Genomic DNA, 23466 nt, shown 5'->3' with positions numbered 1-23466 from the left:
GTCGAGTTTCACCCAAAGGAGAAGGACTGTAAGGCTGTGGACACTTTCTTCATTCTAAGCCAGGGGTCCCCAAACTAAGGCCCGGGGGCCGGATGCAGCCCAATCACCTTCTAAATCTGGCCAGCAGACAGTCCAGGAATCAGCATGTTTTTACATGAGTAGAATGTATCCTTTTATTTAAAATGCATCTCTGGGTTATTTGTGGGGCATAGGAATTCGTCATTTCAACCCCCCCAAAAAAATATAGTCCGGCCCCCCACAAGGTCTGAGGGACAGTGGACTGGCCCCCTGCTGAAAAAGTTTGCTGACCCGTGTTCTAACCAATTAGTATTTTAGAAAGGGGGTTAAAAGGCACTTCACAGAAACCAAGCAGTCCGGGAGTGGAGAGATGGTCATCTGAATTACAAAGAAAACATGGTACCTCTGATTCTACCTGTGGAACAAAGCTGGTGGCTTCCTGCTTGTACTTGGGCAAGAGACTCATTTGGCCACTTTTCTCTCCCAGCCTCCTAGGAATCTTAGCTACCTGAGGAACTGGTTGGCTTGTGGGCGTCACTCTGGGTGTGGACATCATGATTACTACTAATAACAGCCACATAGCAATCACCTGACCTTTTGCATGTATCTGTTTGGGACAGAATCCTCGTCATTATCACCACCACCATTTATTAATTAGTGTTTGTTGGTGGAAGTAGATAGATAGTTAAGTCACACAGGCCTATCTGCTAGCAAATGCGTCGCCACATCTGCTGTTGACTTTGGTGGTAGAAAGCCAGCAAAACACAGTACAACTGGCCTACAATGTGTGAATTGCAGAAGGGCTTGTTTGAAGCTCCACACCAGTTGGTGCAAAAATGGTAGACACTGAGTCATTTTGATTGGTGTCAGTGAATGCGAAACGACAGCAGACTCACAGTTTAGTTGGATTTCTAATTTTGGAATAAACTACTTATATGAAATGTGCAATGTGTCCTACAACCCTTTAACCTCAAGGAAACAGCTCTTTGGTTTAACAGAATGTCAGAGAAAATTCAGATGTCACTCCGGCTAATCAGTTTTATTATGCATGTGTGTCCTGTCCCATCATCATCTCTAAGCCAGTGCCAAAGGGGTGGGGGAGAGAAGAGCAACCCTCATGTCCTTAAGTTTCCCATCTGTGCTCCAAATTCATTCACCAAAGGCATGAATAAGGTTTGGATGCAACTCTCAAAAGAATTCTAGGGTGGCATTCACATTACCACCTTAGAGCTCAGTGAAGCTCCCCCCCCCCAATGTTTCACAGCCCTCTCTCCCCAGATGTTCACATCAGCACAGCTTCATTTGTGTCAGATTCATTTCTGTTTGTGTACACACACGAGGATGCCGACAGAGTGGGGATGCCTTTACCCCATGCAAAGGTGATTGTACCTTGGTTAGAAATGAATTAGGCGTGGTGTAAGGACTACAATCGATGTGAAGCTGGTTTGAGAAACAATGCATCAAACAGTAGTATTTGATAGCAAAGTGTAGGATGCATATGCATTGTGGTTAATGTTGTGTGGATGCAGATTTAAAAGCCAGCACTGGAAATGCAGCGAGTTCTCAGTAAACACAGCCCTAGAAGGAATTTCAGCTGACTTCTGTCTCACTCAGAATTGGGGGAGTGGTGGGGGTAAGATATAATGATTGTTTAGATGTATGTATGTATGTATGTATGTATGTATGTATGTATGTATGTATGTATGTATGTTAGTTACAAGGACTGTTAGCTTTATGAGCCCTTAGAAAGTTTCGGAGAGGCTAGCCACACACACACCCCCCCCAAACCCTTCTGTGCCATTGAAGAGGATTCTGGAGGGCGTTTTTTGGTATTATACAATGCCACTCCTTAGGAGACAAATGTCTTGGGCTGACACATGTGTGCTACGCGATAGGTTCTCTACGGGATAAAATATATGAGAAGATGACTCTGTGGCACTGCTGAGTTGACACCAAGCTCAGGTTTGCATAGCCATTCTGTTCATTTGTCGATTGCACGCCACTGCAGGCCAAAGCATACTTGGGTTGGAAAGTAAGTTGCACTGAAATCAGTGGAATGTGCTCTCTAGGAAGGGCCAAAATGGACACTATGCAGGAGTCACAGACATATTCTCCCGGTCCTTTCTTAAACTGGAAAACAGCCCTGGAGGCTGCTGTCATGAGCAGAAGAGCAGCAGCCGCTTAATCCTACCCCCTTCTGCCAGTTGTTCCCCCTGGTATTTGCTTCCTCTAGCTGCTTTTCCACCCGCAGGGAAAAGCTATGGTATCCCCATATCCTTTTCTCTAATGGAATAAAGCAGCTTAGGGGAGGGCAATTCTGAGCAGGAAAAAATGGCCGGAGGGGAAGAGAGTTAAATTTCTCCATTTGAACTGGTAGACTCCAGTGGTTGCCTTTTAGTTAAATAAAACAACGCCCCTTTCCCTCAAAAATGGAGGCTGTTCACACCTGTCCGGCATAGTATCTACTCTGGCCCTGTGTGTGATTAGGACTGAGATACCAAGCTCCTATTGCAGGCTGTGTCCTGATTCCTGAAACCCTCAAATGATCATGCTTCCACTGAGGTCCTGACTAGCTTCTCTGTTAGAAGTAGCCCCTATATATGCTCTCCTGTAGAACGTAGTAGTGTAACAGAAGCGGAACAGCAGAGGCTGGTCTGAGTTGTTGACAGTTTTCTGATCTTTATCCTGCACCTGGTTACTTGTCTCTATAGGGTACTTGTTTCAGCCTGATGCCAAGTTTGTTGGTTTGGAAGTAAGTCCCCGTGATGCTGAGGGCAAGCAAATGGGTGAACGTTGCTCAGGGCTCAGAGTTGTGGCTAAGGATCACTTTCCCCAGGAGAGGCCCACAAGGCCCTATCCGCAGCCCTGACTCCTCCAGAGTAAGTGTGCAGTCAACTACAGCTGCTCAACATCGCTCTTCTGCGTGCACACTCAGAACTAAATCCTATGAGGTTTCATGGGGCTTTCTCTTGAGTCAGTGTGCATACGATTGCAGCCCGAATGACACATGTGTGCTGAGAATGGGTGTGCAGAGTTTGACTTGGAAAGGGGTACACAGCGAGTGCCGGGAAAAGGTGGGCCTGAGTCAGTGGATAACCTCTCTTGAGCCAAAATTTTTCATTCTAAAATTGGAAACTTTGAATTCAGTTCTGCCTTGAACAAATCTCGTTCCACCTCAGATACATGCATGCATGTGTGTGTGTTTGTGTGTATCCATGTGGATCTGGGCTGCTTGACAAAAAGGGAGTGGAATCCAAATCTAAAAAAGGACAGGCCAGATATTTTACTCTCTCCTCCCCGCCCTTCCTCAGCTTTCCCTTACCCATTTCCAGGGACCCCCAATTAATTTTGACAGGAGCCTTCTCAGCGAGGCGCCTAAAGCCACACAAGCAAAACACGACACCTTTCTTCCCCCTTCGGCAAGAATTAGTGCTTTTGAATAGAGCAAAGTTTAAGAGTGTTGCCATAGTCTGAATTGAACTACAAAAAAGTTTGCAGCTAAGAGGACATTTCAAAGTAGATGAGGGGCTTTAAATGAAATTCCAAAGAAGAAGAAGAAGAAGAAGAAGAAGAAGAAGAAGAAGAAGAAGAAGAAGAAGAAGAAGAAGAAGAAGAAGAAGAAAAGCTACTGGTTTGATTTTATTTCATTTTTCAAAAAGTGGTGGAACTGTGGGAGAACTCAAGCCTTGCCCTTGGAAACTCAGTTGAGCATTGGCAGTCCACGATACGCAGGGAAAGAGAGACAGCGTACGTTTACCTGATCCAGCCAAGCCATCTGATCCAATATTCTTACAACTTGCAATAAGGGGACTTATCTTTATGGCCCTGGCAAATGGTCACCTTCTCTTCACATAAAGTGTTTAGGGCAACACTCTGTAGGTGTATGTATTCGTACACACACACACACACACACACACACACACACACAGCTTTGAATCATATTAGTGCAAATAAGAAAGATGAGAACAAAAGATTTGCATTATGACAAGTGAGAAGGCAAGAGCTTGGGTTTAATGAAGACTATAGCATCATTATAGTCTTCCGAAGAATTGATGCTTTTGAATTATGGTGCTGGAGGAGACTCTTGAGAGTCCCACGGACTGCAAGAAGATCAAACCTATCCATTCTCAAATAAATCAGCCCTGAGTGCTCACTAGAAGGACAGATCCTGAAGTTGAGGCTCCAGTACTTTGGCCACCTCATGAGAAGAGAAGACTCCCTAGAAAAGACCCTGATGTTGGGAAAGATGGAGGGCACAAGGAGAAGGGGACGACAGAGGATGAGATGGTTGGACAGTGTTCTTGAAGCAACTAACATGAGTTTGGCCAAACTGCGATAGGCAGTGAAGGATAGGCATGCCTGGCGTGCTCTGGTCCATGGGGTCATGAAGAGTCGGACACGACTGAACGACTGAACAACAACAACAACATAGCATGATTGTTATGGAGTTTAACCCTATGAAATGAAATGACACACACTCTCCTGTTAATCAAACCATTAATCTACCTGTAGTTTAAAGTTTGAGTGCAGGCATTCCTCTGTCCCCCCCCCCCAAATAACAATGAGATAAGCAGTATTTTACAATTTCCCCCCAAAAATATTTTGTCCAGGGTGGTTGGACAGGAACCATAATCTTTCCTGTGTCTGTGTCCTGCATCTAATGAAGCAGACCATTGCCCACGACAGAGGGCCTTCTTGGTAGCGGCGCCCGCCCTGTGGCATGCCCTTCCATCAGATGTCAAGGAAATAAGCAGCTATCCTGTTTTTAAAAGACATCTGAAGGCAGGCCTGTTTAGGGAAGTTTTTAATATTTAATGCTGTATTGTTTTTAACACTCGGTTGGGAGCCGCCCAGAGTGGCTGGGGAAACTCAACCAGATGGGTGAGGTACAAATAAATTATTATTATTATTATTATTATTATTATTATTATTATTATTATTAATCGAGTAACCACGCAGATGCAAGATCACAGTCTTGTACACAGAATTAAATGTTTATGGGCTGTGACCCACATGAACATGAACAAGACTTTAGGACAAAGGTCCAGTCTCCCACTCAGCAGAATGAGCAGGAGGGAACCCCCTAAATGCAGCAAGGCTTGCTTAGCACATTTTGTAGTAGGAAAAGAAGTGATAGACAGGATCTTCTAAAGAAGAGGGGAACTGTGACCATTAAATCCAGTCTTAAAAATGACAAAGTCGCTACCAGAGAAGAATGTAAAACCAAGCTGATGGACTATGCCGAAATGGCAAAACTGACTGGAAAACTCAGAAAACAAGAGGATAAAAAACTTAATTAAAGAATGGGTTATTAAAGTTAAAGTTATTTAGGTGACCACTGTAAGCAGATGGAAACAAGAGCAGGATTTTGATTCACTTGTAGTGTAAAAATTATGGATGATAAGGTTCGATATAAAATTTGGAGTATGGATGAATATGCACTTGTAGATGTTTAAACTGAGACTCCATGGGGGTGGGGTGGGGGAAGTCCCGAGATTCGGAGACTCTCTATACTGTATACAGATAATGTAAATGTTAGTTTGTTAGTTTGTTTACACTTGGTATTTGTAAAAGCAATAAAAAGTATTTCATTAAAAAACATATCCAGTCTTACAATTACCTAATGGGAGGAAATGACAGTTAATACCAGGGATCCCCAAACTAAGGCCCGGGGGCCGGATCCTGCCCAATCGCCTTCTAAATGCAGCCCGCGGACAGCCCGGGAATCAGCGTGTTTTTTACATGAGTAGAATGTGTCCTTTTATTTAAAACGCACCTCTGGGTTATTTGTGGGGCCTGCCTGGTGTTTTTACGTGAGTAGAATGTGTGCTTTTATTTAAAATGCACCTCTGGGTTATTTGTGGGGCATAGGAATTTGTTAATTATTTCCCCCCCAAAAAAATATAGTCCAGCCCCCCACATGGTCTGAGGGACTGTGGACTGGCCCCCTGCTGAAAAAGTTTGCTGACCTCTGGTTAATACCATTGGGTTCCCCCCCAAACAACTGTTTTGGTCACCGGTGTTGCTAGGAAAACCCAGGACCCATAGCCTGCCCAGTATGTCAGTTTGTGAGGAACAGAAGCATTTTCCTTGCGGGGTCTCTGTAGACGCTTCAAAGAGCAATAGCTGGCACATGGTACTTTTTCTGGACACCAGTGCAGCCCCCCCCCCCTTAAAGGCCCCATGTTTCTTGAATTCTGCCTTGGAGACCTGATGTCTGTTAGAAAGATAAGGTATAAATATTTTAAATGGCATAGATTTAAAAAACAAACAAACCCTAAATGTTATGAAAAATAAAGTAAAGGGGAAGCTATCAAGAAAACTGTACTCTCAGTCACTGAAGTGGATTTGAATCTCCATGTTACCCGTATGATTGCCTTGAAAGGGAGAGGGGAAAAAGAGCAATGCCTTCTACTATTCGTTTATTTATCTTTTGCTATTATCCATTTGGATTGTTATCCCTCTCAGCCATAAATAACAAGAAAACATGACATACACAGCAGCAGCCGCAACTTTCGAAAAATAAAGGTAGGCATTTGTTAAAACCTTTACGCCGTCTACTTCCACCTATTCGTTTGAGTCCTCCTTTCCTTTATTCCAGTTCGGATATCGCATAGCTGACTCTCCCAGTAGCGTTTCTGCCAAATTCCAACCACAAAAGCCCTCCTATCATTTTGGCTCTTGAGCATCCGCACTCCAAATCACGTTTCCCCACTCAGATGGCATAATAGAACACCCCTTTCCATGCCTTCCTTAATACCTAGCATTCCAGCCGCCACACGCCATATCAGATTTTGCCCGTTTGAAGGACTGGATAGTTCCTGCAAGTTGAGGGGGCAACGAATCCACATTTGCCATTTTTTGCCTTTCTGTTGCTGTTTGAGGCCAGCATGGTTATTTTTCCAGTTCTTGTGCTCCCCATTCTTCCCTTTGCATGGTCACTGCCTTCCTGCCTGCATTTTTATGTGTTCCTAATCTGAGGCCTGTAAATGTGGGAATGAGGAGGACAAGACCAAGAGAAGAGAAAAGACCTATGGTCAACAAGCAAATTGATTAGTAAGGCTTATTACATGGGTAGGCAAACTAAGGTCCGAGGGCCGGATCCGGCCCAATCGCCTTCTAAATGCGGCCCGTGGACGGTTCGGGAATCGGCGTGATTTTACATGAGTAGAATGTGTCCTTTTATTTAAAATGCATCTCTGGGTTATTTGTGGGGCATAGGAATTCATTAATTCCCCCCCCCAAAAAATATAGTCCGGCCCCCCACAAGGTCTGAGGGACGGTGGACTGGCCCCCTGTTGAAAAAGTTTGCTGACCCCTGGCTTATTAGGTCTACAAAATATTATTTTCTCTGATATGAAGTTATGTGTTATTGTATATCACCAGCTTGCTCAGAATTCTTGCTATCTCTTTGAGTAATCCCTGGAATGGTTTTTAATCAGACTAGTATAAGGGTGTTTTTTTTGTGGGGGAGGTGGAAATTGATACCTGGCAATACCTTACTTACTGTCCCTATTTGTTATGTATTTTATTTTTGAGCTCTAAGCGCTATTTTCAATCAACTATTTTATATTTGCAGATTTGAATTAACAAGTGGAAATAAAAAAGATGCACTTTTATTTTTTTAATTTGGTGGGAGAAATCAAGCTAACCTCCAATACCAAATCTAGTATAAGGGCTTGATATTTAGTTAGATTCAACAAAAAGGGTTGTACCAGGATGCTGGGGTTGGGGGTGGGAGGAAGGTTGCACAAGAAGGAAACCAGTTGTTCTGGAGTGAAAATTATGTCTGAAATATTTGTTTGGCTCCTATAAAACTATCCAGCTTGTTTGTTTGCCTATGCATTTTCAGAACAGAATTTCAGGAGGTTTCTGCTTTTGCTTACTGCATATGAGACAGAACCTCAAAGGACTTTTCAGAGACTGGGACATTTAGCATTGTGAAAAATCACCCCCCCCCCTCCCCACCACTTGGCAATATTTTAGCAACCAGCAGTTTGGAGAATACTAGCGACTTTTTGCGTAGCAGCTTCTGGGTAGAAACAGCTTCCAGCAGATACAGTCTTTGTTTTTGAACCAGAACAGTGTGTTGGTGGAGTCTGCCCGGGAAACAGGACTCTCTTGTCTCTGGTAAGAAAAGGTGGTAGATTTTGTATTTCTTTTTTTAACTAAATCCAAGTTATGAATCATAGGGTCTGATTCATGGCAGGTGCAAGTTTGTATATCTTGCCTTGCAGGAGAGAAAATGCCAATATCTGAGACAAGTCTTACCTGGCTAATAATGTTTTGTGAATGTGAATTAAGTTCAGGATTTAGCCTTTTCATATATGCCAGATATACAACTGCATGTATAAAATATTTTAATGTGTTTTTAATCATTTCCATAGTTGGCTTATAGAGTTGCACTTGATTACCTGTAACGATTTCTCCACCTTTTTAATTTTCGCATTTAAAATGATGCAAATGGATTTCCCTGGTTTTCAGTAACTGGTTCCCCCCCCCCCAGTAGAATTTCAAGTTTTATGCAGAGGTTTTTTTGTTTGCTTTTACAGCTAATACCATAGCTTTGACACCCTCAGTTCTCACCCTTTCATTTCCATCTTACACGGATTATTATCAGTTGCCAAGCATTTTCTGTTTGGAATTATCATGTCCAAAAAAACAAAAGAAAAGTTTTGCAGTCACAGAGAAAATAAGTGCCTGCGCTCAGGGTTTCTAAAAGACCCAGGGACCAGAAAAAGATGACAAAGACTCTAAGAGCACAATCCATCAGGAATTTCTCTTGCACCAGCCTTGTGCAAATGATTAGCAAGAGCATATTATGCTCTTTCCAAAGTTTGCATTCATTTCAAGCGGGAACAGGGGAACATCCCAGGGAATGGTATGGTAATTTTTTTTAAAAAAACATTTTACACCTTTTCCCCCTTAAGAAAACTCGTTCAATAATTTTGGGAGCCAAGGCAAGCAGAAAGTCAACAAATAACAACCTGGAAATTAACCACAAGGTTGAAATGCTGAAAAATATATCAGCCGAATTCTGTAGTAGTGGCAGGAGGCTTTCTTGATAAAGAATTTGAAGAGGACAAAATGCTTGCATTTTGTTTTATTACTATTTTTTGGCAGAAGACGGGTAAAGCAATCCTGCCGCAACGAGAGCAGCGAAGTCCAAAATAGCTAGAGAAACGAGCTAGTTAGCAGTTGTGCATAGCAAAGTATTGTCTGAGATGTGCAACTTTTGTGCAAACTCCAGAGAAAAGCGCTGTTTATTTTGTGTGAACTCCTAGTAAGATATTTATTTATTTTTTGTGGGGGGGGGTGTGTGTGTCCCTAAGTAGGGTCTTGAGTGCCACTGTCTGTGAGGCTTGAGCTGGGGCTAAAAATATGTAACCACCATAATATGAGTGAAAAGCCCTTAACCTGTGCCACGGACCTGGCATTGCTAGTTGAGAATGGAATTTAACGTCCAGTGCAAAAGCGTTGAGCTATTTCCAAACCCTGCTTGTAAATATCAGCTCGAAGATGAAATCCTTGGTTGTTCCTTTTAAAATATTTTTGGAACTAGGAAATAGAAACTGGTGGTCATGAGCTGGGACTGATGTTGAGCAGAGGAAAGAGAGCAGTTTCAACAGACTTCTTTTAAATACAATTGGCAAGTATTCTTCCGAAAGTATGTGGATGAGAAGGGCCTTAAAGAGGTCAATTGCCACATAGCGAATGAAACTCAATAATAGCTAAATTTCTCACTTTTGAGAGCGCTGTAGTTTTGCTTCATGGATGAGGCTGCTGCTTCTGTTCTGTCCTGCAAGTCAGAAGCAGGTGAATGGGAGATGTCGGCCTGAGGTGTGAGGAGAGGAGAGGAACTGGATTTCCACAGGGTTCAGCCCCAAGGGCCCCTTTAGCAATGGGAGATTATGCTTGCAAATCTAGGCCATAAATAAAGAAGGTACAATGATGGGTCAGGGCTGAAGTTTTCACATGCAAGTGGCTTTACAAAATCTGATTTTCTGATCCTCAGAAAACTAGCAGACACTGTGGGGGGGGGAGAGGTGTTTCGGAAGCTAGTATGCTGACTAATTATCATTTAATTGTAAATATACAGTTTAATTATACAACCAAAAGAACACCACTTCCAAACGATCTGAGACCTTATTAGCATTTTTTTTTTAAAAAAAAAACAGTGTTTCATAAAGTGAAACTAAATAATGTTTCTTTTAAAAATTGGGTTTTATCAGTGATTAGGCTGAAAACAAAAAAGAAAAATATATTGGGCACAATTCATTCAAACTTTTAGGTCTCATGGGCTTCTATAGGGGTTTAATTAAGTGCTGATAACTTTCCTATTGAAACTGGCAAGTTTTAAAAATGTTCAACTGGCTGGATCATGACTGCTCAACGTCTTAAAAATCAGAATCCAAATACTTGGCTTTAACTCTTCTAGAAAGTGAATTATACAAATTGTAACTTTAGCGCCTTTTAAAATTAATTAAATTAATTCACAGCAAGTAAGAAGCATTGCAAGTCATCTGCATGGATTTATAGTCATATAAAGTGTACTTAACCTGTAGGCCTATGTTATTATTTAGAAGTAAGTGTTCCAGGGTCACTTCTCGCGAAACCCAGTTATTTATCGTTGCATTGAAATGGGGTTCTGCTTTGCACAGAGCTTCATATAACCACAACCCTAAACAGTTCAAAAATATTCAAACCAAGGCAATCCAAATCCTACCCTCCAGAAAAAAAAAATCTGAATCAATATATTATCTCCTGTCCTGGTTGGGATAGCAGTGGGTGGGAATGTCTCTAGGAATTAATTTGCAGGTCTCGGCTATAAGGCCAGTGATGTTTGTCCAACAAATAAAATAATTAAGCTTGTATAAATATACTCATTTTTGCATAAGCATTTCTAATTTGCATGCCTGACTTTCTGCCTAGTATTTGAAGTTTGTGCCCTTGCTGGGTTTCCCCCAAGAGGAAATAGTGCAAGCGCAGAAGTAGCATCCAGGCAGGCAGGCAGGCAGTTTAAGAGGGACAGGTTGCCCTGACTGGCATGGAAGATCCACCCACTGGGCTCTGTTGAATTCAGCAGGCATGGCCTGCACGCTTTTAGCCGTATATCCATAGCCACAAGGACTAGAAACTGTTTTTTTAACGAGCAGGCAAACGCAGATCAAGGAATCAAAATTTTGTACCAGACCTATGCAAAATTTTGAATATGTGGAATCACAGAAGACTAACCAGCAGAGTCAAAGATGCAATTAGAGGTAAGAAAGCTTCCTTCAAAAAAAACAGAAGTGGAGTCCAGTGGCATAGTGTGGGAGGAGGGCCAGAGGGACAGTGGCCTTGGGTGCAAAATTCCGAAAGGGGCACAACCAGGAGCAACACCTACCTGCCCTGCCCTTGGGCTTGCTGAGCTGGTTGGCGATGGAGCTGCCAGGCTGGGAAGGCACACGGCCAGCAACAGCAGCAGCAGCGCTGGCAGCCATGTGCCTTATGGACTCTGCATGCCCCCGGCACTCATCTCCACCCCAGCTGCCCAATCCACCAGGGGGCGCAACACTTGCCCTGCCCTGGGTACCAGCAGCCCACGCTATGCCACTGGTTGTGTCCATAGGAGGAGAACAAAAAAGAACACAAACTGTGGCAAAAGAAGAGCAAGTATTTTTTTGAGGAGCACATTACTAAAACATAAAGACCACCAACAAAAAAAATCCTTAAATAAATTAGTAGCAGGATATGGCGTGTGGAGGTGGTTGGACCCTTAGATGACAAGGGAGTCAAAGGTATGCTGAAGGAGGGTAAGGGGGTTGCAGGGAACCTGAATGAATTATTTGCATCTGTCTTCACAGAAGAATATATAGGGCAGATCCCTATGCCTGACGGAAGGGAGTCTGAGGAACTAAGGCAGATAGTGGTGATGAGTAATAAAGTTCTAAACCTAATAGAGTAAACAGACAAAATAAAAACAGAGAAGTCACCAGGTCTGGATGGCACCCACCCAAGAGTTCTCAAATAATTCAAAGGCGAAATTGCTGATTGTCTAACAAAAACATGTCATTTGTCTCTCAGATCAGCCTCTGTACCTGAGGACTGGAAAGTAGCCCATGTAGCACCAATTTATAAAAAGGAAGCCAGGGGGTATCTTGGAAATTACAGGCTGGTTAGCTTAAAGTCTGTCCCAGGAAACCCAGTGGAAAGTATGATGAAAGATAAACTAATGTAGCATATAGAAGAACAAGCCTTGCTGAAGCTGAGCCAGCATGGCTTCTTCTTTGAGACTGTCAACAAACATACAGTATAGATAGAGGTGATCACTTACTGAACAATGTCACTAGAAATACAGCCTCCCGGGTGGCTAAATTTCTTTTTTTAGCTTTTAAGCGTCGCAAGATTTTAATTGATTGTATTAATATGGGGCTATCTGTTTAGCTCCATTCCATTGTGGGTTATGTTTTCCTTTTTTTCTTCAAAGTTCCTTCAGAGGTTTTTTTAAAAAATTCTGTACAAATGTATCTTTTTCTGACTGACGGTCGAATTAAAGAATGGATGGATGGATGGATAGAGGTGATCCAGTTGACACAGTGTAGTTGGACTTTGAAAAAGCTTTTGGCACGGTACCTCACCAAACCCCCCTAAGTTTAGCAGTCATGGAATAAGAGGAAAGGTCTTCTTGTGGATCAGGAACTGGTTAAGTAGCAGGAAATAATGGACAGTTTTCTGAATGGAGGGATGTAGAAAGCAGAGTTGCACTGCGATAGATATTGGGACTTGTGCTTTAAAACTTCTACATAAACAATCTAGAGTTATGGCTGAGAAGTGAGGTGAACAAATTTGCTGATGATACTAAATTTTTCAGGGTTGTTAAAATGAAAATAGATTGTGAAGAGCTCCAAAAATACCAGAGTGAATAGGGCAGTAAAATGGTGAATACTCCAAAGGGCAGTAAAAATGAGAAATGCAATTCAATATAAGCAAGTGTAAAATGATACATTGGGGGCGGGTTTGCTTTCACATACAGTATATGCTGATAGGGTCTGAACTGGCAGTGAATGACTGGGAATGAGACTTTGGGATTGTAGTGTATAGCTTGATGACAATGTTGACCCAGGGTCCGGCTGCCATGAGAAAGGCAAATTCCATGATAGAGACCACTAGGAAAGCGATTGAAAATAAAACTGCCGATAGAATTTATTATACAAATCTATCATTTGATTGCATTTGAATACTGTGTACAGTTCTGGTTGTCTTACTCCAAAAGGATATTGTAGAGTAGGAAAAGGTTCATACAAGGGCAACCAAGATGATCAAGGGGGTGAAGCAACTCTCCTGTGAAGAAAGTTTGCAGCATTTGGGGACTTTTTAGTTTCGAGAAAGGGTGTGTAAGAGGTGACACTACGGAAATTTATAAAATTATGCATGTCTGGAGAAAGTGAAAAAGTCCCACCTTCCTTAATGCTATACCTTGTTGACATGACGTTCAGGGCAGATAAAAGCTTTTCCCTCTGGAAGTGAGTTCCACAGCTTATTGGTTTTTTCTGTCAGTTTGTCTCATCCTTTGTCTCAGATCAGGGATCCTGGCAGTCAGAACCTAGTCCCTGGTGCATGTGGTTTTGGGATAGTTGGCCAAACAAAGTAGTGTGTCTTAAGCCTGGTATCCATTGCTCTCAGGCACTGCTGCTGAGTCAGAAGGTGGGATTGAGTCCTGCTGTCTGACAGCCTCAGGAGTGTGTCAGGTGACACAAGGAATCAATGATGTTTTCCTCTTGCCCTATGAATGCTCAGAGTCCACTCTTTAGTCTCAACGGCGCACAATACCATATGGATGTCCAGCTCCCAAGAGACTGTGATCTACTCCCAGGGGGGGGGGGAAATGGCCATGATCTACCCATTTTGGGATGGGGGAGTTCTAATTTGTTGACTTTTTTAGGGGACCAGAGCGAAGTTGTTGAGCTTTTTTAGGGGGGCAGGTCAAAGTTGTTGTTGACCTTCTTTTAGGGGGGCAGGTTGAAGTTGCTGAGCTTTTTTAGGGAGGGCAACACCAAGGTTATAAAGCTTTTGGGGGGATTTGGACGGGCACACCAAAAATCACTCACCAGATATAAAGTTGGGCAGTGTTAACTCCATCTTTCGTTTTAGCGATACTACGCAAGTCAAGGAAACAGCGAGGGGGTGGAAAAGGGCAAGCGATCGACCACTATCACCCGGGGATTGACCTGTTGATCGCGGTCAGCCGGTTGGACAGCCCACGGCTATCCATGGTTCTCGTTTGCCTGACAGCTCTTCAGCTCTCTTTGGATCTGCCTTCACCAACCTGGTTCCCCCTCCCTGATGGTTTGGACTGCAACTCCCATCAGACCCAACCAGCACTGCTGTTGGGAGTTGTAATCCAAAACATCAGGAGGGCACCAGGTTGGCAAAGGCTCCCCTGGACCGTCTACTTCGTTTTGATGGTACCACCCTTGCAGTTTGCACTCTAGTAGTAATGGATAAAAAAGAATTATGAAAAGTTGCGGGCGCTTTTAGAAATTTGCATTTCTGAATTTTGAAAGCAAAAGCAAAACAGGCACTGAGTAGCAGGGTGCTTGAAAAATAACAATCTGGAGGTCCCTTAGAAATAACTCACGGCTGTCCAGTGAGGACACACAGCTAACCTGTGACCATAAGCCAGGAACTCATCACAATGTAACCAAAACTCTGCACCCCACTATCTGCCCTGATCTTCTCCACCTTCTGGAGTATGCAGTGTTTATGGCAAATGATACAACACAAGGGAGCTCCCTAGCCCACTCCCCACCCATGGACCACCTGCTTGTTTATCTTTCGCTCATACTCAGGGATAGTAATGAATGGTCACTTCCAGATGATCTGTTTATTGAGGATTCATTCTAATTTGTTTCCACAGGCTTTTTGTGGTGGTTGTTTGATGACCACCATTTATTGGTTAGGAGATGACATGATGGTGGGGAGGTTATATGACGTAACATCAAGAAGTTGTCACGCCACACTTTCTAGTGCATCAATTCCCCATCACTTTCCCACAAAGTCCCTTTTTTGGGTGGGTTTTTTTTTTTTTTTTTGCTGTTTTGAGAAGATGGCTTGTTGTGCGAGAGCCCCAAATAAGAATTTGCTGACACGGGGCTGAATCCCATCCACGGAAATAGTCTGGAGGTGCCCCATTTCTTCACCCTCCGACACAGAGGTGTCCTAATACATTTTGCTGCACCTGAAACACCAGCCATTAGATAGAGGACAAAACTTTCTAGAACAACAAGCCTCATAAATCTCTCACGTTCCCCTGGATGCATCTCTCTCACATTCTGTACCACCAGGTCTGCTTGTGTGGTTCAGTTGGTTCCCACCCTTTGCAGACCCTCCAAGTGTCCCTATTTTCCAGGAATTCCCCTGATTTAGAGAAGCCGTCCCGGTTTCTGATTTGATCCCGGAATATCCCACTTGTCCTTAGGACATCTCTAATTTCATTGGAGAAATGTTGGAGGGTATGGAGTAATCCAGCCCCCAAGCCATCTGAAGGCAATTCTGTATAGGGAAGGTTTTTTGATGTTTTCCTATGTTTTTATATATGTTGTAAGCTGCCTAGAGTGGCTGGGACAACCCAGTAAGATGTGTTGGGTATAAATAGTAAAATTATCATTATGGAATAGGGCGTCCCTATTTTCTTTGGAGAAATGTTGGAGAGTATGCCTTTGGGCTGGCTTCTTTGTGTGCTGCTGGGTTCTTATCCTGGTGGTTTCACTCAGACTTTTGCCCTTAGCCTGAGAGCAGTAGGCCTCAACCTTCCGTTAAACCACTGGAGGAGGTCCATTTGCAAAAACTTGGTTTGGCTTTCTTTGTCTGGCCATTCCACACCATATCCTGGGATTATTCCCCCACTTCCTCTGTCTTGCACGTAAAAGCCTTCTTTCTTTTTTTCTTTTTAAACATATATATTTGGAAAGGGGTGCAGAGGGAGAGAGGAGGGCTGAAATATTTTCCATATGTTGGCCGTGGGATGAGTCTGATTTCAGGTTCCCTTTTCACTCCCGTATAGAATCTGGCAGGCACACAATCCTCTTTCGGTGCCAAGTGATATACTATAAACTTGTGAATTGATGCCGTCTTTTAACATTTGAAACAGCAGTGATGTGTTCCATAATGCAGGAGGCGTCCACGTATGCGTGTGCGGGAGACGGAGCTTTCTCCCCCTCTCTTCAGCAGAATATCACCAGCCCTGTGGTGCTCGCTTTTTGCGTCACACAGAGGGATCTGTTGCATCACCCCATCACTATCTTCCTGACAGGTCATGTCAAAGTGTGTGGGGTATGTGTGTGTGCTCAGGATTTGGCACAATTGAGTTTCAGACTGTGGAGGAGGACATAACAGCTCACATACATCAAAGCTGAAGCCTATCTTCAGCCCTTTGGCTACACCAGGAGTAGTAGCAGCAGCAGTGTTAGGAACTCAGATATATAAGCTAGGCGCCAAATGGCTCCTTAAACCAGGGTTAAAAGGCAAAGGGACCCCTGACCGCTAGGTCCAGTCGCGGATGACTCTGGGGTTGCGGCGCTCATCTCGCTCTATAGGCCGAGGGAGCCGGTGTTTGTCCTCAGACAGTTTCCGGGTCATGTGGCCAGCATGACAAAGCTGCTTCTGGCGAAACCAGAGCAGCACACGGAAACGCCGTTATGGTTATGAGGGTTACAGTTGCCCAAAATGGATTGCCTACTGTGGGAATGTTTTGGGATCCAGGAGAGGATATATTGTTTAAGATAATCCTATTCCAATTTGTGTTTACAAGTCCCAGAAATTAGCAGAGTTCTCATTCCCCTTTTAAACACACACGTAGCAGATAGCTTGCTTAGGTTTGTTAAAACCTCTGTAATAAATGTCCTGGTATTTCCCCCATTAATCCCTCTCAAAATAAGACAATACACAGTCTTCTATAAAAGCATAAAACGTTTACTCACGAGAAGTCATCTGTTCACAATTGGATCCCAGAGGCAGACTTAGTAAAAGTAACATTTACTCAGGAGACTGTTCCATAAGGGAAAAACAGCTCCTTTGTGTTCTCTTGGCTGGAAGCCAAGAGACCCTCATAGCAATGTTGTTCCTTTGAGAACGGCGTCCAAAAGAGAAGAAGATGGAGTGTGGTCCCTGTGGTTTTGTGTTAACCTGCCCAGATGAGACCACACCCATCTCCTGTTACACAGAGGAAGTCCATCCCAGCCCAGGGGAAACAGCAAGTTCCGACTGGCTGGCCTAGAGTTCCCTTTCTATGTCCACTCTAGCAATGTTGTGTTTGACTGCTCCTGCGTTTTACATCCCACACCTATTTGCCATTTTGGGGCCACACCAAAATACAGTCGTAGTTTTCAATACATTCTGATACATTTCTGTATTCAGTACATTCCCCGAAATTCATTCCGATTGTGCAAATAAAATATATAAGGATGAAATTCTACGGAATGTGTTGCTAGTGTGTGAAAACAGTCAAGATCCAAGGATTTTCAAGCACGCACCTCCAGATGGTGGAGACGTCAGGCGCCATCCTGGTGCCCAGGCATCTTCACTTGGTCACAAGTGGGCAATAGCCAGGTGCAAAACGCACCTGGCAAATTTCAAACACTGAGTAGTAGATGTGGGCTTTATGAGCCGCCGCCACCCCCACCCCCCACCGCTTTAAGGGGTGGGGAATCTAGTTTTAACGTGACTCCACGGCTGTCATGAGATCTTGGACAAAATGCAAACTTTCATCATGCTCAGTGTCAAAGTTGCACCTTCAGATATTCTTTGACAAAATGTGGGATGTCACAATGTCCAGAGAATAGAAAGTTTGCTGCAGGCAGGCGGCAAATGTGTAACTCTGTTTCTCTCTAGACTCACAATGTCTCATCCCAAACATTTTCAAGAATGAAACACTTATGTATGACCTTTCTTTTTTTGTGGCAACAGCCAAGATAAGCTAGTGTGGAGATGCTGTGTTCCATCACTATCATGTTTCAATCAGATTGGGTCAATTAATTTGGCTTTTTCTGGATTATCATGTGTCTAGCTAGAGTCTTTGGGACCAGTCAAGCAAAGAAGAAGAAGAATAAAGATAAATCTCAAATGTTCCTATTAGCATTTGGACCAGTTTCTGGTTTTGCACTGAAAATAGGATTTATTATTAATATTTATTAATTAAATTTGTATACCACCCTTCATCCGAAGATCACAGTTCACAACCTAAGGTAGGTAGGTAGTTTATTTCGGCCATTTGGCCTATATCACATAGCAAAAACACATTCATCATAATACACGCAAAATAAAACAATTTAACAAATTTAAACAATACGAGTTCACAACCTAAAACTACTGTATATTCTGGCGTATAAGACTACTTTTTAATACAGGAAAATCTTCTCAAAAGTCGGGGGTCGTCTTACACGCCGGGTGGAGAATCTGCGGTTGAGTATATCTCAAACTGCATTTTAACTGGAAAAGTTGGGGGGTCGTCTTATATGCCGGAAAATGCGGTACCAAATGTGAGCACAAAACAAAACCAATAACCCCTCTCCCACAAACACATTTTAAAGGCTGTTGAATGTTAATCAGTTAAAGGCCTGGTTATGGAGAAACATTTTTGCCGTGTGTCTAAGATATGTAATGAAGAGGCCCTGGGGAGAACACCCCACAAACAGGGAGTCACTGCAGAGAAGGCCCTGTTCTTGTGTTGCCACCCTCCAGACCAAAGGAGGGCCTCAGAAGATAATCTCAGGGTCCGGGTAGGTTCATATGGAAAGAGGCAGTCCTTGAGGTATTGAGGTCCTGGGCCATTTAAGGCTTTATAGGTCAAAACCAACACTTTGAATTGGGCCCAGAAATTAATTGGCAGCCAGTGCAGTCGGGCCAGGTTCGGTGTAATATGCTCAAACTGTCTTTGCCCCGGGGAGCGACCTGGCTGCCGAATTCTGCACCAGCTGAAGTTTATGAACCACCTTCAGAGGCAGCCCTGCATAAGACGCGTTGCAGATAGGCACAGTGGTGAAGAGGCCTATGCTATGGGTGGCTGCTATCCAGAATAGCCAAAAAATGTGAGCCCTGTATTATGATAATATAGAGCTGAAACACATTTGCTTCTCGAGATTCTCCGTTGCAGCTTTTTCTGTCAAGTGCTTACTAGCTACTCTCTGGCTGTTGTTATAATATTTGCTGAATATTCCTTCAGTCTTTGAGCTATATCAGACATCTATCCAAGTGGGGAAGGGGAATGAGACAAGACAAATGCAAGAGCAAGGGATAGTTCATCACAGTAGCGTAAGAATTTAGGAAGAGCCCTTGAGAAGAAACCCGGAGACCTTTGGAATTAGTAAAATTAACTGATTTGATGGGGAAGCCATATAAGAATGGGGCTGTGGAAAGTAGGGATCAGGTTGAGAAGGATATGCTGGAAAAGAATCAATGATGATGTAAAGTCAGGAAATAGATACAGGTTAAAGTCTATTCTTCCTTTGTTTCAGTGAATAGTAAATTTGGGTATGGTATAACATTATAAATTGTGTGGAACATTATAAATATATCTTGTAATATCTTTTAAATTGCATAATTTCCCCTTCTGTAAACAAGAACATTTTCAATTTTCCAAATTCACAATATACTGACATTGGTGTTTGCAAATATGGGAAATGGCTGTACTCGATATACTGTACTCACCATGACTGTGGACTTTGATGGGGGGTGGATTATATCCCACAATAGGTTAGCATTAAGCTTCAGAAGGGACTGTACTTTATTGTACTGGATATATGAAGGGTTCATAGGAGTTACAGTTCATTGGTAATAGGATTAATTTGGCCTAGATATTGGTGATCTAACCTGCAACTAGATTGCCCTGAGTGTATGTGCTTGGCTGCTAGCCAGATGCATTGCCTCATCAGTCTAGGTTATTATTCATGATCCACATAATGTTTATATACCTCCTTTGCTGCAATAGGGATTCTATGAGAGTTCTTCTGAATCTTATGGTTGTGCTGCACGTGTCTTTACCTGCAGGGATAGCTGTTTAGCAGGGAAGGGGAACCTGCAGCTTTCCATGTTGTCCAACTCCAGTTCTCTTCAGTCTTTGCCAGCATGGCCAGTGGTCAGGGATGGTGGAAGTTGTGGTTTAACATATAGGTCCCCCAAATCTGTTGTGTAGCAGTTGCAATAAAACAGGCTTTGCCCTGTGCAAACACTTTCAGGGTCACTATTTATTTCTTCATTATGTTTCTATCCCACCCTTCCTTCAAGGAGCTCAAGGTGGTGTATATAATTCTCTTCCTCCCTCACTTTATCCTCACAAGAACTTTGTGAGGTAGTCAAAACAAAATTAAAAAATAAAATAAAAATCCTTCCTGTAGCACCTTAGAGACCAACTAAGTTTGTTCTTGGTATGAGCTTTCGTGTGCATGCACACTTCTTCAGAGGTAGGTTAGGCTGAGAGACTGGACATGGCCTAAGTTCACGGAGTGAGTTTCATGGTGCAAACTTGGAACAAGGGGGTAAGTCTAGCCAGCTGTCCTGATTAAAAAGTAAGGTATTTTTCCCCAATATGTCTTTAACTCCCCCTGTTTGCCGGTCATTCGTGGTGCAGGGTAAACTGTAGAGAGCGGAGACATAAATCCAATAAGAATCCCTTTGCCAGAAGTACAGGGATGCACACAGTTCTCTTCTATCAGAGATTATGTGATCAGGAAGGCTGTGAAGACCAACAGCAGTGCAAAAGACCTACTGCCTCGTCTCTGCTTGTGAAGAGTTGACTTCAGCGGGTTAAACAGGCCATTTTAGCCAGCTGATTAAACAGAAATATCAGGCGATACCAAGTACAGTAGTGTAATTTGAATTCAGAGGTAGCATTTCACATAAAAATAATTAATATTTCAGATTCAATGGTTCCGTGAACTTCAATAATTTTTCAAATACTGTATTTGTTTCCGTTGCCTGTCAGCCAATATGACTGTGACTGCCAGGGAGAGAGGGTGTAGCTCTCAGCCCCTCTGCTTGGGACAGGAGATTTGCCAATGCCGCCTAGAACACAAAAGTTAAAATAGAATTGTGCAAACTAACTCCAGGTCTGAGGAAGTCTGGCAGTTCTTGTGCACTTTGTCTCCTTTTCGTTTCACTCGCCGTGAAGTGAGGGTTGTCAAAAGAGTTGCCTTTATTGCTGTAGCAAGTTTGTAAATCTTTTTCTCCTTAATGGAAGTGGCAAAGGCAGTGGATATTTAGGAGCAGTGGAATCACTTCTATCTATATTGTATAACTCGCTGGGCGTGACCTGAAATAATAATAAAAATAGTTGTCAAAAGGGCAGACCTATGACACAGTCCCTGCATCAGAATTTGCATCTCATTGTTTCTTTCCCTTTATTTGGTTGCTTGGCTGCTACTTCAGCTGCTCAGTTTGGTTTATTCATTTGTTGCTTCCAGCTTATGCCCATTAAGGCTTTGCCTGGAAAGCCCACAGAATCAGTGAGAACATTGTCTCCAGATTCTGACTGTTCAAATTTAGCACATTTGATGGTTATTTGAATTCCATTGTGGTTATGCTTGCATTGTGCTTTGAATATTTTCACCAGTGTAGGTAGGGTTGCCTACCTTACGTCTGAAATTTCCTAAAATCACTGAAATGTCCGGGGAAATCTGGACACAGATAGATGAGCCATATTGCCATATGAGCACACAGCCATATTGAGGGGTTTCTTTTTCCAGATGGCGTGGGGTGTGTGTGTGTGTGTGAATTTCATACGTTCACAGAGAGACCAAGATCATTCTCCTCCTCTTCCTCTTTTGCACACTGTCACTTCTGCACTAGGGTGTGCAACAGACCTCTGCCACAAAGCCACGCCATAAGGATTCAGACTAGGTTACCACATAAAATGAACACAAAGTGTTCTTTGTTTCTGAATAGTGGAAGTTGGGGTTCTGTGGAACCCCGCCGAAGAGCAGTATCCTTTCAAGGATAATGGATTACGCTAACCAGTTTGAGAAGTAAGATTAGGAAGAGAAGCCAGCTTTGTTTTGCTTTTTGAGACGGTGGGGAGACTGAGTGAGAAGATGCCTGGGAGGCAGTAGAGCCTAAGAGGCAGGGCTACACAGAGGCACCATAGCGAATGGAATGGGCAGAGAGTAGGGAGTGGACTGGGAAGCAGAGAGGGATCGAGGGGAAGGCCAGGACATGGAGCTAGGAAAGAAGAAGCAAAGGTGAAAGTCTCACACAGCAAGCTGGGGAAAACAGGTAGGCCTCTGCGCTGCTGAGGGGAATGAAGCAGACAGGAAGTGAAATGTGGAGGCTGTTTGTGGGGAGGGGGGAGAACTGGACTTCATGAATCGATTTGAACTAACCAGGCAAATCTTTGGTAGCAGCAGGCCTTCTTCTTTTTCAGGAATTAATTATCTTTTGGGCAAAGAAATATTTCCTTTTGTCTGTTTCTAATTCACTGCTAATCAGTTTCATTGGATGATCCCAAGTTCTAACATTAGGAGGAGGAGGAGAGATTCTTTCTATTAGTGGCAGCCCAGGGCATTTCGCTGCCTGAAGCAAGGCCCTGTGTCCCACCTGCTCCAAGCACATATAAATGAATAAAGCTTGCTACAGCATTCCTGCCCCCCATTTATTTGCCACCTGAAGCAGGTCACTTCATTCTACTACATGGTCAGCAATCTTTCCTCTTTCTCTTCAAACATGCCTAATTTTGTACATTTTGTAAATTTTTATTGTATTTCTCCCTTTGTCACCATACCCCCCCCCCAACTAAAAAGCCTCAAATGCTGCAGCCTGGCATGAAAGTGCTCCATTACCCACCCACCTCAATCAATTTTTTCTCTCTTTTCTGCACCTTTTCCCATTTGATAATATCAGTTTTCAGATGTGGTACCTAGAACTGTACATGGTATTCCAAGTGTGATCGCACCATAGATTGGTATATGAAAGGCAGCACAATGCTGGCAGATTTGTTTTCTGTCCTTTCCCTAATTATTCCTAACATGGAATTGGCTTTTCAGCCAATAGTAATAATAATAATAATAATAATAATAATAATAATAATAATAATAATAATAATAATAATAATTTATTTATACCCCGCCCATCTGGCTGAGTTTCCCCAGCCACTCTGGCCGGCTTCCAACAGAATGTTAAAATACAATAATCTATTAAACATTAAAAGCTTCCCTAAAAGCTTCCCTAAAAGTCTGGTAGTTGGTTTTCTCTTTGACATCTGGTGGGAGGGTGTTCCACAGGGCGGGTGCCACTACCGAGAAGGCCCTCTGCCTGGTTCCCTATAACTTGGCTTCTCGCAGAGAGGGAACCACCAGAAGACCCTCGGCACTGGACCTCAGTGTCCGGGCAGAACGATGGGGGTGGAGACGCTCCTTCAGGTATACTGGACGGAGGCCGTTTAGGGCTTTAAAGGTCAGCACCAACACATAACTGCTGCAC

At 43.2% G+C, this 23466-nt stretch overlaps 1 protein-coding gene across 1 annotated transcript in view; it reads left to right on the top strand.

Moving 5' to 3' along the window:
* The first annotated feature begins 8051 nt into the window (after positions 1-8051).
* The window catches only part of NFIX (nuclear factor I X), a 237736-nt gene continuing 222321 nt past the window's right edge, over positions 8052-23466 (top strand). Inside the window, exon 1 of the mRNA XM_033173015.1 lies at positions 8052-8148. The gene's annotated coding sequence lies outside the window, so the exon portion shown is untranslated. The remainder of the gene's footprint in view (positions 8149-23466) is intronic.

The sequence above is a fragment of the Lacerta agilis genome, chromosome 16 (assembly GCF_009819535.1).
Source record: "Lacerta agilis isolate rLacAgi1 chromosome 16, rLacAgi1.pri, whole genome shotgun sequence".
Lineage (NCBI taxonomy): Eukaryota > Metazoa > Chordata > Lepidosauria > Squamata > Lacertidae > Lacerta > Lacerta agilis.
The sequence above is the reverse complement of the archived record's forward strand: the minus strand, read 5'-3'. Positions and strand labels throughout refer to the sequence as shown.